This window comes from Dermochelys coriacea, chromosome 9 (genome assembly GCF_009764565.3).
Source record: "Dermochelys coriacea isolate rDerCor1 chromosome 9, rDerCor1.pri.v4, whole genome shotgun sequence".
NCBI lineage: Eukaryota > Metazoa > Chordata > Testudines > Dermochelyidae > Dermochelys > Dermochelys coriacea.
The window spans coordinates 10,335,055-10,351,263 of NC_050076.1; positions in this window are offsets into that span (position 1 = coordinate 10,335,055).

The window sequence follows — 16,209 nt, forward strand, 5'->3', positions numbered from 1 at the left end:
ATGTTGTTCAGAGCAGAATACAGTCCTAATAAGTATATGCCGGTAAGGAACAAGGCCAAATGAGCTATAAAGAAACTAAACATGTGTCCAATTCTCAACAAATGACATACACTTCAAAAATATATAGTACTTTCAGAGCCTCCCATTACACAAGTGAAAATCCACACTAACTCCACTGAAGACAATGAGTGTTTCCACCTCTGTAACCAAGATCAGAATCTGTCCATGGAGGGTTTTTATTTTAATGAAATCTTCAAACAGAGATTTTAAGTGAACAAAGTCCCCACCAGAAAATGAACTGTTCACAAACTGACAAATGGGAAAATTAACGGATAAAAAAGCCACATTAAAACTGGATGACTGGGATATTTCATATTGACAATGCTCTGCCGGAATTGTGAAGAGGGCTCTAAAGAATCTGTACATGAATGGAGATGTCAGATTAGCTTTCCTGCTGGTTGTGATTTCAATAACTAACAGGCAGATAAGATGCAATGTATTCGCATATTGAGGGCCGAGATTTGGAACCATTTTTCAATTGTCTAGCATTGAAAAAGTGTAAGCTGCTTTATTCAATTTTTTCAATATATTTTAAGAATAAAAATCCCTTTGCCTCACCGGGAGGAAAAAAGGTAGATGATTGTTTTAATGTTTCAACCAGTGGACAACCAACCACGAAGCAAATGAAGTTTGAGAGGGTAGGAAACTGTTACTGACATATGAAGACTTCCACTATACTTGAAAGGTGCCTGGGTCAGAGTTGCAGGAAGTCACATTTTGAGATCCAGCTATGAAGATATAAGAATGGCCTGAAGATACACCCCACATCAAATGGCTGACCCCCTGCACTCCCATACTGCAGGTCAGCTTATGTTTTTTAGCTGGAGGCTCTTGCTGTACCCACACAAGCTGTTAATGTTTCCCTTTAGTAAAATGCTGGAACAAAGAAGCACACACTCAACTTTATAGGAAGCCTTCCTGAGTTACCTAGAACAGTGGCCCTCATTAGAAAAAGGATAAATAATAACACAATAAATATAATGCCACTACATAAATCCTTGCTATGCCTACGCCTTGAACACTGCATGCAGTTCTGGTCACCCGGTCTCAAAAAACATATTTTAGAATTGGCAAAGGTACAGAGAAGGGCAGCAAAAATGAGTAAGGGGATGGAGCAGCTTCCAGATGAGGAGGAATCAAAAAGAGTGAGACTGTTCAGCTTGGAAAAGAGACGACTAAGGGGGGATATAGGAGAAGTCCATAAAATCATGACTGGTGTGGAGAAAAAGTGTTGTTTACCTCTTTACATAACACAAGAACCAGAGGTCACCTGATTAAATTAATGGGCAGAAGGTTTAAAACAAACAAAACCAAGTACTTCTTCACAAAACACAGTCAACCTGTGGAACTTGTTGCCGGGGATCTTGTGAAAGCCAAAAGTATAACTGGGTTCAAAAAAGAATTAAATAAGTTCATGGAGGATAGGTCCATCAATGGCTATTGGCCATGATGGTTAGGGATGCAGTTCCATGCTCTGGGTATCCCTAAGCCTCTGACTGCCAGAAGCTGGAACTAGACAACACGGGATGGATCGTTCAACAATTGTCTTGTTTTGTTCATCCCCTCTGAAGCACTTGGCATCAACCACTGTCAAAAGACAAAAAGAAAAGGAGTACCGGTGGCACCTTAGAGACTAACAAATTTATTAGAGCATAAGCTTTCGTGAGCTACAGCTCACTTCATCGGAAAGCTTATGCTCTAATAAATTTGTTAGTCTCTAAGGTGCCACCGGTACTCCTTTTCTTTTTGCGAATACAGACTAACACGGCTGCTACTCTGAAACCTGTCAAAAGACAGGATACTGAGCTAGATGGACCATTGGTCTGACCCAGTATGGCCGTTCTTATGTTCTAAAACAGCCATAGACTTCTTACAAACAAAATCATCCCTTTCAAATGGAGACTATGGCAATGTGCATATAACTGCTAAAGTCGGAGGGAAAAAACGTCTTGGTATTTGAAGATTTCATAGATTTCCAGAAACCATCGGCGGTAAGTGTGCCAATGACTGACTTTACTAAAATAAGAAGTTAGGGTGGAAGTTAACAGTGCTTTAGATTTTATGGTGTAGCAAAGGTGAGACAATGACTTACAGAGACAACTTACCATCTTGAAAGGTCAGTTGGTCCTACAGCTACGCACTCTACTATTGTAATGGAATCGCCAACCAACAGTTCTTTTTTAAAAACACACACACACACACACACACACACACACACACACACACACACACACACACATACACACACACACACACAGAGAGTTGTAATGAATTAGCTAGTGAGTGTGCGTGTACGCATCACTGCTCTCTCAAGGATGAGACTGAAACTGTTCAAACATATGACAGAAGCCCAAGGCCGCAAAACAGGTAAATAGGATGATCCTTTTGCTCAAGAATGAGGTGACTTTTCTTTTGCGGATCTGAGCTCCATCCTTGTACATTCCACAAAGTTCCCATTGGCCACAGTGTGCAGCAATAAATATGGAGTCCCAGGAAGTCATGTGTTTGGTACAAAGTTTGACTGAAAAATTCATGCAAGTGGAAATACTGGTTTTCAGTCTAGCAGAATCTTGTTAAAGGTGCATCATTGCCATGTTGGATATCCTTAGCTGGTGAATTTAATGTATTACACTCTCATCTGATCTTATATTCTTAGATCTTAATGTCAGTTCCCTATACGCTCCATTATAATTACTCTCATTAAACTTTATTATGAAAATACCACTTAACTTGCAAAGTGTTGGGCTCTTCAAAATGCTAAAAGAATGCAAATGATTCAGCATATTTGTTAATATTAATTATTACAATGTATTAATGTTCTGCTGGCTCCCTAATGAGTTTATTACCTCTATAACATAAAACATAATCTATAGGAATTTTGTTACTCTCTGTTCTGCTAGAGGCAGCTAATAAACAAATGTTGTGTATAGTAAATTGCAACAAAAATGTTTAATAGCTGTCATCAAAATTAAAATAGTATAACAGTTTCCAGTAAAGCATACACTGTAATCATGGGCATTGATTAAATACAATAAATTATACCAATTACAAAAGTCTAGATTTCAGAGAAAGAACACAATAGATATAAACGGGTATTGTCAGTTTGAACCAGTGATTAAAAGGAAATCCACAGAAGGACACTACAGGTTGATCCTGCAAGATGTTGAGAAATTTGGCCCTAGTCTAGCAAAGCTTTTAAACATGTGCTAAATTTAAATACATGAGCAGCCCTGTTGATTTTAATGGGACCAATCAAAAGTTAAGCACATGCTTAAGTGTTGTTTGGAATTGGCACCAGAATGCTCAGCATCTTGCAGGATCAAGCCAATTTCTCAAGTGATTGATAATGCTACCAAAACCCAGGCACTAAGGTCAAATTCAGATTAAGACCCTGATCATGCTATCAGACCCATGTAAGCAGACCCTGATTTCAGTGGGATTAGTTTGTATAAATATCCAAAAGTTCAGATTCTTACTATGAACCTCTTTTGTCTGAGAATTGGGCTGGAAATCTTCCAAGATCCTTGAGGTTTCCAATTCATTCTGGGTTCTGCAGGGCTGGAAGTACTACGAGAACGGCTTTTCTCATAATACTTCAGTGCTTCAGCATCTAAACTGGGAAGTGCACAGTCCTGCAATAATAATAATAAAACAAACAACATTTTGAGGTTTAACAGAAACATTAAGTTCTGTTCTTTCATCGGGGTGGATTGCCTAGTTCCAGTGCAATGAAACATCAATTTTAGGATTCATAACATTTTGAGTGAGAAAGGACTAATAAGATCATTTAGCTTGATCTCCTGTGCAACATAGGCTAACAACCCTCACCCTATAAAGGAGATAATTGTTCTTACAGAATCATTGCCTACGAAAATGAACAGAGTACCTAAAAAATTACTAAACTTGACTTAAAGACTCGGATGCTTGGAGCTGTCATTAAAAGGTTGCCTCTGAAATTAATACAGGCAATTTTATTAAAGATAATAACTGACTGGCCTCAACTTACTTATGGAAAATTATTTGCATTTCACTTTAACTTTATTTTGTTTTCCATTTCAGAGTTAAATATAATCACTGCACAAGTACAAAGACACCACTTGCATGGTTTATTTCCATTTCAGGTAGGTGGAAAGATGTGTGAGCAACATTTGCATCAGTATCTCATTTACTGCATCTTTTTTTGCTTTCTGTGGATGTGTTTGTATTTGGTGGTTGTAAAAAAGTAGAAGTGGGCCCAGATTACAACCCCACTGTCCAGTTTTGGAGGTGGGAACTAGTTTTCAAAAATCAAATCCCTAGGTTCTGACCCACAGCTATAACTTTATGATGAAAGGCTCCATTTTCTGGATCCTGCTTGTAGTGGCTCAAGGTGGCAAAAATCTCATGGAAACATCAGACATTGTGAGATTTTTATCATCTGAGGTTAAAATCCTATGAGAATAAGTTCTTGGAATAGCACCACTGACCTTCTCAGAATTTGAGGTGATAGTACTGCTGAATGTACCTTACAATTTCCTGCAGGCGGTGCCCCGGCAATATTCTGCAAAGGACACAGCTAGCTTCTGGGCCCAATCCATCTTCAAAGAAACAGCTGCAATTCCCAGTGAAGACAGCAGACCTCATCCTGCAGGTCCTCCATACAGGGAACTCACCATGGGAGCCGTGTGCATTAAGGGCTTGCTGGATCAGCCCCAGTAGGGATCGTACCCATGTATCAGAAGGGAAGAATCCTCTGCTAGTTAATTTAAGGAGGAGAAATCAATCACTCTGGAATGCTGTGTGTACTTAATCTTTTTTCTTTAAAGAGGCATTGAAAAGAGCTACCCTATATGTACACACACACACACACACACACACACACACAGAGTTACTAGTAAAAATGTGTGCGCTTAATGGTTGAATAGCCCTGCTCGATTTGGAGTACTCCTTTATACAATTCTCAGGCTTAGTCCCCATTATTACTGACATGAGAAGTGAGGCTAGTGTTGCAGCTTCAAAACATAATCTTTTCACAGAAGACTAGACATCTGCTGTATTTGTTTTACTGCAGATGATTTTAGAGAAAAATTAAATAGGAGAGAGTGATGTGTGGGGAGAATTTTTTTTTTAAATGTACAGGAAAGAGCTCTTTCCTAATGTTACTATAACAATCATCATTTAAAGAGAGCTGGTGCAAGCAGGATGGTTCCTACTCATGAGTATATTTGATTAGCATATTCATGAGAGGTATCATGGTCCAGCTGGATAGGTTACAGGACTGGGAATCAGGAGACCTAGGTTCCATTCCTGGCTCTGTCATTGTCCTGCTATGTGACCCAGGGCAAGTTATTTTGCCTTTGCTTCCTTCCCAACCTTTGTCTGTTTAGATTGCAAGTTCGTCAGAGCAGAGACTATTTCCCATGGTGTGTTTGTACAGTGCCTGGCACAGTGGGGCCATGGCCTCAGCTGGGGCCTATAGCAGCTGCTGTAATAGAAAATATTTTAAATAATTGCTGTTAGGGCCTCATCCTTTGCGGTGCTGAGCAGCCACATCTCCCATTCAAGTCAATAGGACTTCAGTTCTCAGGATAAAGCCCTGACTTGTCAGAGCCAGATAATACAGTTATCAGAATACCTGAGCTGCTGGACTTTGTGTGCTTAGCATCAAGGGAAGATTTCTATTTGTAAGCTTCTGCTTACAAATAAAAACAAAAGTGAAGAAACTGCAGGCAATTTTATGGGGCTTGTCTACACTGCGACGTTGTTGACAAAACTTTTGTCTTTCACAGGTACATAAACAAGTACCCCTGCCCCCATGAAAGACAAAAGTTTTGCAGATGTAGGTGGCAGTGTGAATGTGGCTTTGTCGGCAGGAGCACTCTCCTGCAGACAAACATAACGCCACTCGCGGGGCTGGAAGTATTTTGTCAGCAAAAGTGCCAACAAAATACTGACAGAGAGCATTTACACATGCTGACTTTTAGCGACAGGCTGTGTCGACACAGCCTTGTCACTAAAAGCTGTGTAGCGTAGACACACCCATGTAAAGGGGGATTTTCTCAACTGTACTGCAATGGGTATTCCTTTGTGGCTTTCTCTAATAGAATATACTTGTCAGTCAGAGATCCATCACACCACCATGCAATAGGAATGGTTTCCAAAGACAACATTCCACAAGTTTACATCATCCTGTACTAGAAGGCAAAAATAAAGATTGTGTGCAGCTTTTCATTGGCATTATACTTTAAAATTAAAGCGTACGCACAGACACGAATACCGTGCAGGTGATAAAACTACATGGTATATTGTAGCCCTATGCAATAAATGGATTTATCATGAACTTTTGACTGCCCTACTGCCCTTTGTCCATTAACCCATTTCCCCAGGACTACTTCTAACAACATAACCCCTTGAGTGGCTTTAAACAGCTGCTATTTAAAAAAAGTTAGACTGCCAGAAAAATGTTTCCAACCTGGGGAATTTTAACCTCATATTACACCTGCCTGGGGCCTAGGATAAGCGAAGTACAAAACAGACTTTTAAAAGCCTGTTTAACCATATTTTTATGTAGGTAAAAATTTTTCACAAAATCCATCATGTCATGGGATATATACTTGGCCAATATGCCATTTTTGTATAGTGATTCAGTCTATTACACCTTGGCAGAAAGTTGTTCCTAAATTATCAGTCTTTTTGCTTTCCTTATCCATTGCAAGAAATTGCAATGCAAATCATTTGACAGACAATAGCTTATTCAGTTTCTCCCAAATCAACAATATCATGGGTGGAATTCTGAGGCACATTTTCAGTCTGGCTTTAACTCTTTATAATGGGCATAAAACTCAGAGTGCAAACAGAATTCTGGGTTCAAAATTGCACCCACATTTATTTGTGTCAGCAGAAGTGGAGGCCAGTAACTGAAAACAGTGATCCATAGAGTCAGCTTTAGCAATGTCTCCTCATAGCATTTGCAAATGCACAAACATCTCTAATAAGAATTTAAAAAATTGATTAAAAATACAAGCACGGACTGCAGTAAAATATGTCAGAAGGATTAAGGAAGTTTCTTGGATTCAGCAACATTGCCTTCAATGGAAAAGCACGATCACAGGAATATTTTTAACACTGGAGAAATACTTGATTGCCACTGCCTTTCTACCCAATTAGTAAGGGCCAGATTTTCAAAAGAGCTCAGTACCTAACAGCTCCCCTTGTGACACTTATGGCCAAATTTTCATGAGTTTGGCATGCTGGGTAAAAAAGCAATTACCAAATTAGCACATGATCTTGTGTTAAGGCTAGAGCTGGTCAAAAATGTTTTGATAGAACCGTTTTCCATTGGAAAACACAGTTTAATTGAAATCAAAATGTTTTGTGGGAATGTGTCAATTTCAAAGAAATTTTCACTGGGAAAAAGTCAAATTGAATCATTTCATGTTTGTCATTTTATTTTGACTGTATATTAAAATATTAGTTGTAATATTATATATACCACCACATATATTTAATTTATATACACAAGGTTTATTATATTAAAATGTTTCAACATTATCATTATTGAAACAAAATGTTTCAGTGTTTCCCATTTGAAATTTTCCATGTAAAATTTTTAAATTTTGACTTTTCATTCTGATGCAGAACAGAAATATATGTCAAAAGGTCAGAATTTTCTGCTGAATGGAAATCTGGTTTTTCTGTCCAGCCTTAATTAGGGCTCTGCACGCATGTAAGGGTCTGCCTGCAGAGATAAATTTTGCAACATTGAGACCTCTCTTTTGTCACTATAAGCAGCCATGTGCTACATTATTACCTTCTGTGTTCAAGTATCTAATGCCTTTTCCAGAACTACCCCAGATTTTTATTCATTCAGCAACTTCACTTTAATTTTCATTTCACTGTATCGCAAAACAAAAACTGCATCTTATTGTAAGTAATGTAATTTATTTATACTTGATGATATTTGAAAAAGTGATGACACTATCAACTCAAGCATGAAGCCTTTTTCCCCCCAATTCTTCCAGATGAGTGAGAAATGATCAAATAACACCCTAAGATTTAAATGCTGGCAAAAAAATGATCTGTTTATTTTCTAATGAGTATGAAACGCACCATACAGAGGTTCATCTGATCTTTATTTTTCATTGTCCTTCCAACATTAGGAGAATGTCTGTGGTGACAGTGTCATACAGGCAATGAAATCTGTGCCATCAGTGCATCTTAGCTAGGTGCATAAAAGATTTTCTCCTATGCATTGGTTGTTCATTGCCAAGAATTTTACCTGTTAATGTTTTCAGCACTCATATTCTATTTATCCATCCTCTGACTCACTATTCTTCCTGACAAGGCCTTTTTTACCCAATTCTTTCCCCCTGTACCATCTGAGCAGGGATGGTATCCCTAGCTTCTGTTTGCCAGAAGCTGGGAATGGGCGACAGGGGATGGATCACTTGATGATTACCTGTTCTGTTCATTCCCTCTGGGGCACCTCGCATTGGCCCCTGTTGGAAGACAGGATACTGGGCTAGATGGACCTTTGGTCTGACCCAGTATGGCCGTTCTTATCTACAAACAATAATACCTTTTAAAAATTTTACTAAGTTTGTCTTTACTTATTCTATTTGCCTTTTAACAGTGTGCAGTTTGCCAGTATAAATATAACCCTAGTACATTGGCCAATAATAAACCACATGAGCAAAAGAAACTAAACATTTAGTTAAACATTTAGTTAATTAAAGTGGGTGAAATTCTCCCTATTTTAAAGGCTTATGTGTGACTTTATTGGTGCATAAGCTTTAAACTGGCCCTCTGCACAGGGGTGAATTTCACTCTTTGGAAAAATACACTGCTCACACAAAACTAGGATTCAAGAGTTTGGGACCATTTTAAAGGCCTCAGAATGACCTGTCTTACATTCTTCTTCTCATCCCAAAGCATCTTTACAGACGCGGGGAACAGTACAAGGTCGCCATTCAGTCTTGTCCACCTGTTTGTCTTCTACAATGCCCCCAGCATCACAATCTTTTCAATTGCAGCCAATCCCATACCCTGGTTTCATATCCTACTCACTTTCTAACTTAGAATCATAGAATCATAGAATATCAGGGTTGGAAGGGACCCCAGAAGGTCATCTAGTCCAACCCCCTGCTCAAAGCAGGACCAAGTCCCAGTTAAATCATCCTAGCCAGGGCTTTGTCAAGCCTGACCTTAAAAACCTCTAAGGAAGGAGATTCTACCACCTCCCTAGGTAACGCATTCCAGTGTTTCACCACCCTCTTAGTGAAAAAGTTTTTCCTAATATCCAATCTAAACCTCCCCCATTGCAACTTGAGACCATTACTCCTCGTTCTGTCATCTGCTACCATTGAGAACAGTCTAGAGCCATCCTCTTTGAAACCCCCGATCTTCAACTTCAAAACAAACTTCATTTGTCTTAAAGTCTTTCCACTTCACACCTGCATCTTCCGAACAACTCTCATCTCTATTGCTTCCAGCCTTCTGATGTGTGTTTCATTTAATGCAGATGCTTCCAGACCATAGAATAATACTGCTAGTATATAGGCTTGACAAATTTTCACTTTTGGTACCAAACGTAATGTTTTTATTAGTCTATAATTTCATCAAATCTGTGCTGCACTTGTGACTAAAGCACATTTCCTTTTATCCTCATCCTTTATGGAAGCATTGGCATTGATCAAGCTTCTTAAATATGTTTAAGATTTTACTTGTCCAAAAACTTCACAGCAGCTGCTTTTTAACACTATTGTCCCTTTTCCAAGAGGCAACCCCTTTGTCTTTTTGGAAGTCCAGGTCAACTACAACAATTTTCCAAGGTAGCTAAGAGTATCATCATTAATTCAAACATAGAATCATAGAATATCAGGGTTGGAAAGGACCACAGGAGGTCATCTAGTCCAACCCCCTGCTCAAAGCAGGAACAATCCCCAACTAAATCATCCCAGCCAGGGCTTTGTCAAGCCTGACCTTAAAAACCTCTAAGGAAGGAGATTCCATCACGTCCCTAGATAATGTCTGCCGATTGTATGATGTCATCAGCATATGCTAAAGAGCTTAAATCCAGTTCATCTATTGTCATGCCCTCCAACTTCTCTACCATTCTTAACATCCAATTTAATGACATGATGAAAAGCAACAGTGATTCCATGTCCCCCTTGTCTTACACCAAAGTTTGACTTGAATCAGCTGCTTAATTTTCCAACAATTCTTACAGCACCACAGGAGTCTTCTTACATAACGTTTATAATTGCCATTACCCTATCTGAAACACCATATGATTCTACTAGTTTCATCATGCTTCCCTCCAAACTGAATCTAATGCCTTCATGAAGTCGATGAAAATAGCAAATGTCTAATTCCCATTCTTGGTTTTTTCCTCCATCAACTGTCAGACTGTGAATATCTGATCAATGCAACTTCAGCCTGGGCTGAAGCCCCATTGCTCTTTGTCTAGTACTTCCTCTAAAATTGCCCTTTGTCTGTTGACAACTACTTTCATCATGATTTTCCCCAGTACTGATAATAAGGTTATACCTCTATAATTATTCAGATCAGCAGGATCTCCTGTTTTCAGGATTGGTACGACTATTGCCTTTAGCCATTCATCCGGTACCTCCTCGTGCTCCCATACTTTCTTGTATACTAATGCTCTAATAGCACATGACCCGCTTAATTTTAGCAGCTCAGCAGTAAAAATTCCTGCAGCTTTCCCAATTTTTAACTAGTTCACTGCTTTCCATTCTTCTTTTGATGGTGGTCTAGTGCTGATATCCATTCTGTCTTGCAAGCTGACATGTTCATCTGGAATGCTTGCATCTGGATTAACTAGAGGGTTCAGCACTTTGTCAAAATGCTCCTTCCACGCCTCCTTGCGTTTGACAATGGTTCACCAGTAGCCTCTCTTACGCTTGCATTGTTGCCCTGACTGTGCTCCCGTAGCCTGTTCATTTTTTGTTTTTCTTGGTACGCCCTCTAGTTGCTGAACCTCTTCATTCCTGAACTTTTGTTTGTCCAATCTTTGTGATTTCTTCTTCGCTCTACGCCACACTTTGACTACTTCTGCTTTTCCAGCAATTATCTCTTTACACTTTTCCTGCAATGTTCTTGTTTTACTGTTTGTCCATCTTTTTCTTGTTTCCCTACACCGTCCAATAACTGCCACTGGATTTTCTATGGCTTCACTGAATCTGTACCCAATCTGTAGTGAGATTTCTTTGCCATTGCAAATTAATGGCCTGAAATGCCCTCCTAGCATCTCCTTGTATGCCTCCCTCACAGAGATATCCTTTAATTTCACAAGCTCAAATTTGGCTCCAGTTGAACCCATTTTTTTCTTGGATTTTAATTTAATCTTAATCTTTTGCTATCACTGCCACATTGGGCACTTCCATAGGCTCTAGCCTCCCACAGTGACCTTCTGTGCCTTTTACCGATGATAATGTGGCCACTCTGGTTTTTGGTTTGGCCATCTGGTCAATTCCTTAAAACCACATGCATATCTTTGTGAGGAAACCAATACTGCCAATAATCAGATGGTGATTCTCAAAGAAAGTTCCTAACCTTTCCCCATTATTGTTTGCCATCCCAATGCCATGTGGTCCAGCACCATTCATTCGCTTATTATGTCCCTCCCAAAACTGTGCATTCATATCTCCCATTATCAAAATCACATCATGATCAGGCATCTCATTTACAGTGCTCTCCATCTGTTGATAAAACCCATCCTTCTCTTCCTTTTCTGCTGTTTCTGTTGGTGTGTAAGAGCTGACAACAGTTATGCACACTTTATTGTAGGCATCAGCAATCTTTGCTATGACAATCTACTCAGACACTCATTCCCAGCTGTTAACTAAAGTAACTGTTGCCTTGTCCACTGCTCTAGCTGTGTTTTGCTTGTCCACTTGAATGTCTGGAATACAGTTAAGGATAATTTCCAACTGTGAACTTTCCTATACCCAACCAACGTGTCTCTGCATGACAGAAACTTGTAACTTCCTTAATTCCTCCACTACTAGCTCAGAGCAAATAGATACGTGTAATATGTTTAACCGATATCCAAAAGCTATGACCACTTCCATTTGCTAGGCTTGGCAGGCCTGGGTCTAAGTCCATATAAGTCAGTCTGGCTTGCTGTACCATTTCTATAACAAATACATTTTGGATATTAATGGCTTGTTAGCCCAATCCAGCCTATCCAGCTCACAGGACTGCCATGTCATAGCGGTTCCACCCTGGTTCTCTTGCCTTCTGAGGCTAATGAGCTGGGATTTGAAATCAGACAGAGACTTAAGTGCTTTGCTGAAGAGGGATGGACTACAGAATTAGGGTCCAGGAAAGAAGGTCTCATTCTTGGGGGTATAACACCAAAAGCAATTAAAAATAAAAGCTCTATCACTATTTTAAGGAAACCAAAGAACTAATGGACACCTCTCCCTCTTTTACTCTTCCTTTTTTATGAAAAGGTTTCAGGTCTGAAATTGATCCTTATGAATAGTGAAACAGCCAATGTATTTGTTCCTGTAATGGCATATGCCTGAATCCTGTCAGATATCTCAAGATATCCAGAAAGGTAGTTAGAAGTTCACTTGATGGTTTCACTGCCCATTAGCTGGACTTATTCTTAGTGGCAACACAGTGAGAGCACAGAATGTTTTGATGAATGCCATTGACCTGCTGGGTGACCTTGAGCTAATCACTGCCTCTCTCCATGCTCAGTTTCCCCAGTTGTAAAATGGAGATAAAGATACTGACTTCCTTAGCAAAGCGCTTGGAGATTGAATGATGAAAAGTACTATATAATCATTAGGTGGTATTATGAGAAGATATATGATAGAATTCTCCTTTTGCTGCAGCTTTAATAATTTCCAGGTCCAAGTGAACTTTTACTAAGGCTATGTCTACACTACAGTTTATGTCAGCATAACTTATGTTGCTCTGGGGTGTGAATAAGCCACCCCCTGAGCGACGTAAGTTACACAGACATAAGGGCGGGTGTGGACTGCACTATGTTGGCGGGAGGGCTTCTCATGCTGACCTAGCTACTGCTACTCATGGGGGCTGGAGTAACTAAGCCGATGGGAGAGCTCTCCCCCATCAATATAGAGCATCTGCACTAACAGCGCTACAGCAGCACAGCTGTATCAGTGCAGCTGCACCGCTGTACGCTCTGTAGCATAGCAGTAGCCTCAGTCTCACAAATGCTTTATTTCACTGCCCAGCTGTGGTAAAATCACCTTGTATCCCACCTTGCTGGAAGCAAAATGCTAACTTATTTTCTGTCCAAAGTAAACTCACTTCTGGACCAGCGTGGAGAACATTCGTGGAGACTTAACTGCAGATATGCCATGCAAATGTAATGACAATGCATTTTAACTTGCTTCTAGCTAAATGCAATATTTGTTTTGATGTTCAATGGTGCCCAGCTCATGTTTGTAACAAAGTTGTCTATTACCGTAAGCAAAGAATCCTTGCAGCGCTGGTCATTTACATTGACCGAGCATAGTTATTGTAGAGTACAAAGAGGAATGCTGAAGTTCTGCTAATAAAATAGTGTTAGACATGTCCCTTTGTGTGCTTGCCTGAATATACTTCCCACAAGACAGGTAAAATGTCTACATGAGGCACTGTTGGCAGAGGTGTTAATTCCATGACACTGCATTAACTTGTATGATGACCTCTTGATGGCCATGAATATAGCGCTTCATGAAAGTAGATATGAACAAATGGCAATCCAGTTTAGACTCCAAGATTGTTCCCTTTGTCTCTCTTCCTTTGTCTATTTCGGTATCCAACCCTCAAAACGTTGGATATCTGTAATGCAAACCATAACCTGAAAAAGCCATAGTTCTTAGATTTGGAAATGTCCTAATCTTACCAGGTCCTTATCAAATAGTATTACAGCAGACTGAGCTACTGGCCACATCTTCTGGATGTCTTAGGAGTTTTAGCATTTCTCCTTCAAAGAGTCCAGATAACTTATGCACCATAGTGCTCCAGGGTTGTTTCTTGAACTGTGATACCTAGAAGAACATGATACTGGCTTTTGGTCACAATGTGTTTTTTTGATATTTAAGACTGACGCTGGCTGCAATTACCCTTTCCACGAGATTCTGCCCCAGAGATGCACAGCCTCTCAAATTTCTGACAGCCCTGCCACAAACCTGACTTTGTTCTTTTAACCAACTGTTCTCAATGGCATCTCAATAAAGGGATATTTTGAGTGAAAGCAATCCTTCCAAATACCTTTCTGCTCATAAACTAGTCTATAGTTCCATTTCTGGCTCCCACTGTTGAATGACTTGTAGATTCAGAGGTAATCCAATTAACAAGTGGAGCAATTAATATCACAAACTGTCATCCATGTTAACTTCCTGAAATGAAGGGTTAAACATTTTCCAGTAATGTACGTAATCTACACAGTATATTAATATCACCTTATATTCATGCCGCCCTTTCATACTGAAGGATCTTAAAGCATTTTACAGACTGTGGGCTATATCCATTCACATGGAATTCCCTAGGAACTCAGTGGGATTTTTGTATCAACAATTGTCACAAGACATCTCTTTGAGAGGAAAAACCCATCCACCAATGCAATGTAGGCATCTCTAAGGGGGGATGTGACAACTGTTTAACAGAGCGCAGCAACACTAAACAACAGTTTGAGGGAGGAGTAGAGCTGGAGAATTTGGACCCAGGTTGGGGGTCAGTCAGATATGAGGTTCCAGTCTGGTCAAGTTTCTGCCACCTATACATTGAATAGTACCTTGCCACTTGAGAAGAACCAGAGAAAGTTACAGGGTCTGTCCATGTACAAAAACTTCAATATTCTGTTTGTATTCTTGATACCAAATTCGGTTTCTTCTCTGTTGTGACATGCTATAATATAGTCAGAGGGCTGGTCTTCACTACGGGGAGGTCGACACTGCTGCAATCGATGCAGAAGGGGTCGATTTAGCAGGTCTAGTGAAGACCCGCTAAATTGACCACAGAGCACTCTCCAGTTGACCCCAGTACTCCAGCTCCCTGAGACGATTAAGGTAAATCGATAGGAGAGCATCTCCCGTCGACACAGTGCAGTGAAGACACTGGGGTAAATCGACCTAAGATACATTGACTCCAGTTACGTTATTCACATAGCTGGAGTAGCATAACTTAGGTCGACTTATCCCGGTAGTGAAGACAAGTCCAGAGAGATTGGTCTAAACTAGACTGTGGAGACTATAATTAAGAAAATGTTAGTTTTTGTTAAATATTTTTTGAAAATGTCTTATCTAAATATCTGAAACTTTCCTAGTGTAACTTTACAGTAATCTGTTCACTGTGATGCGTATGAGAGAAAGTATGAGAGTTCAGCTACTCACAGAACAGAAGCTACATTGTACCTACCTTTTTAAACTAGCCTTCAAGGATCAAACAGATCCTGGTAAAAGCTGTAGTGGAATTGTGCCTTCTTACATCAGGGCTGAATTTAACGCCAAATCTTTGGTTAAGGCCATCAAAAATAGCAAAACATACTGAAAAACAAGGAGGACAACACAAGGTCACTGTGACAGAACAGAAACATCTGATGACTTAGTGGTCTCGCCTTTTCATAAATTGCTATTCAGTTATTTGGAATTTGTTGGACTTACTGAAAATCAAGGGGGCTAACTCATGCAGTGAGTCTACAGGATTGTGTGTGTGAGCAGAGACTGAAGGAGCAGATCTCTGGAAATTCTGTTCAAAAAAGAAAAATCTTTAAAAAGAGGAATCATTAACCCTGTTTGTTTGCCAAACTGCTGACCCCAGTTACTCCCGCCTTCTCATTTAAACATTGTTGTATACATTGTTGTAGCCTTGTACATCCCAACATATTAGAGAGACAAGGTGGGTGATAGCTTTTGGTTGACCCAATAAAAAATATTACCTTATCCACCTTGTTTCTCATTTAAATATTTGTCCGATGACTGTAGAGGTGTTAGCTGCCCACTTGGCCTTGAATGGTCTCTTGCAACATGGATTAACTCCTTATCTGTTTCACCTTGTATTGAGCTGTGACACTCTGCGTACTTTTCCTAGACCTGAAAGAGAGCTCTCTGTAAGCTTGGAAGTGTGTCTCTTTCACCAACAAAAATGGGTCCAATAAAAGATATTACTTCACCCACCTTGTCTCTC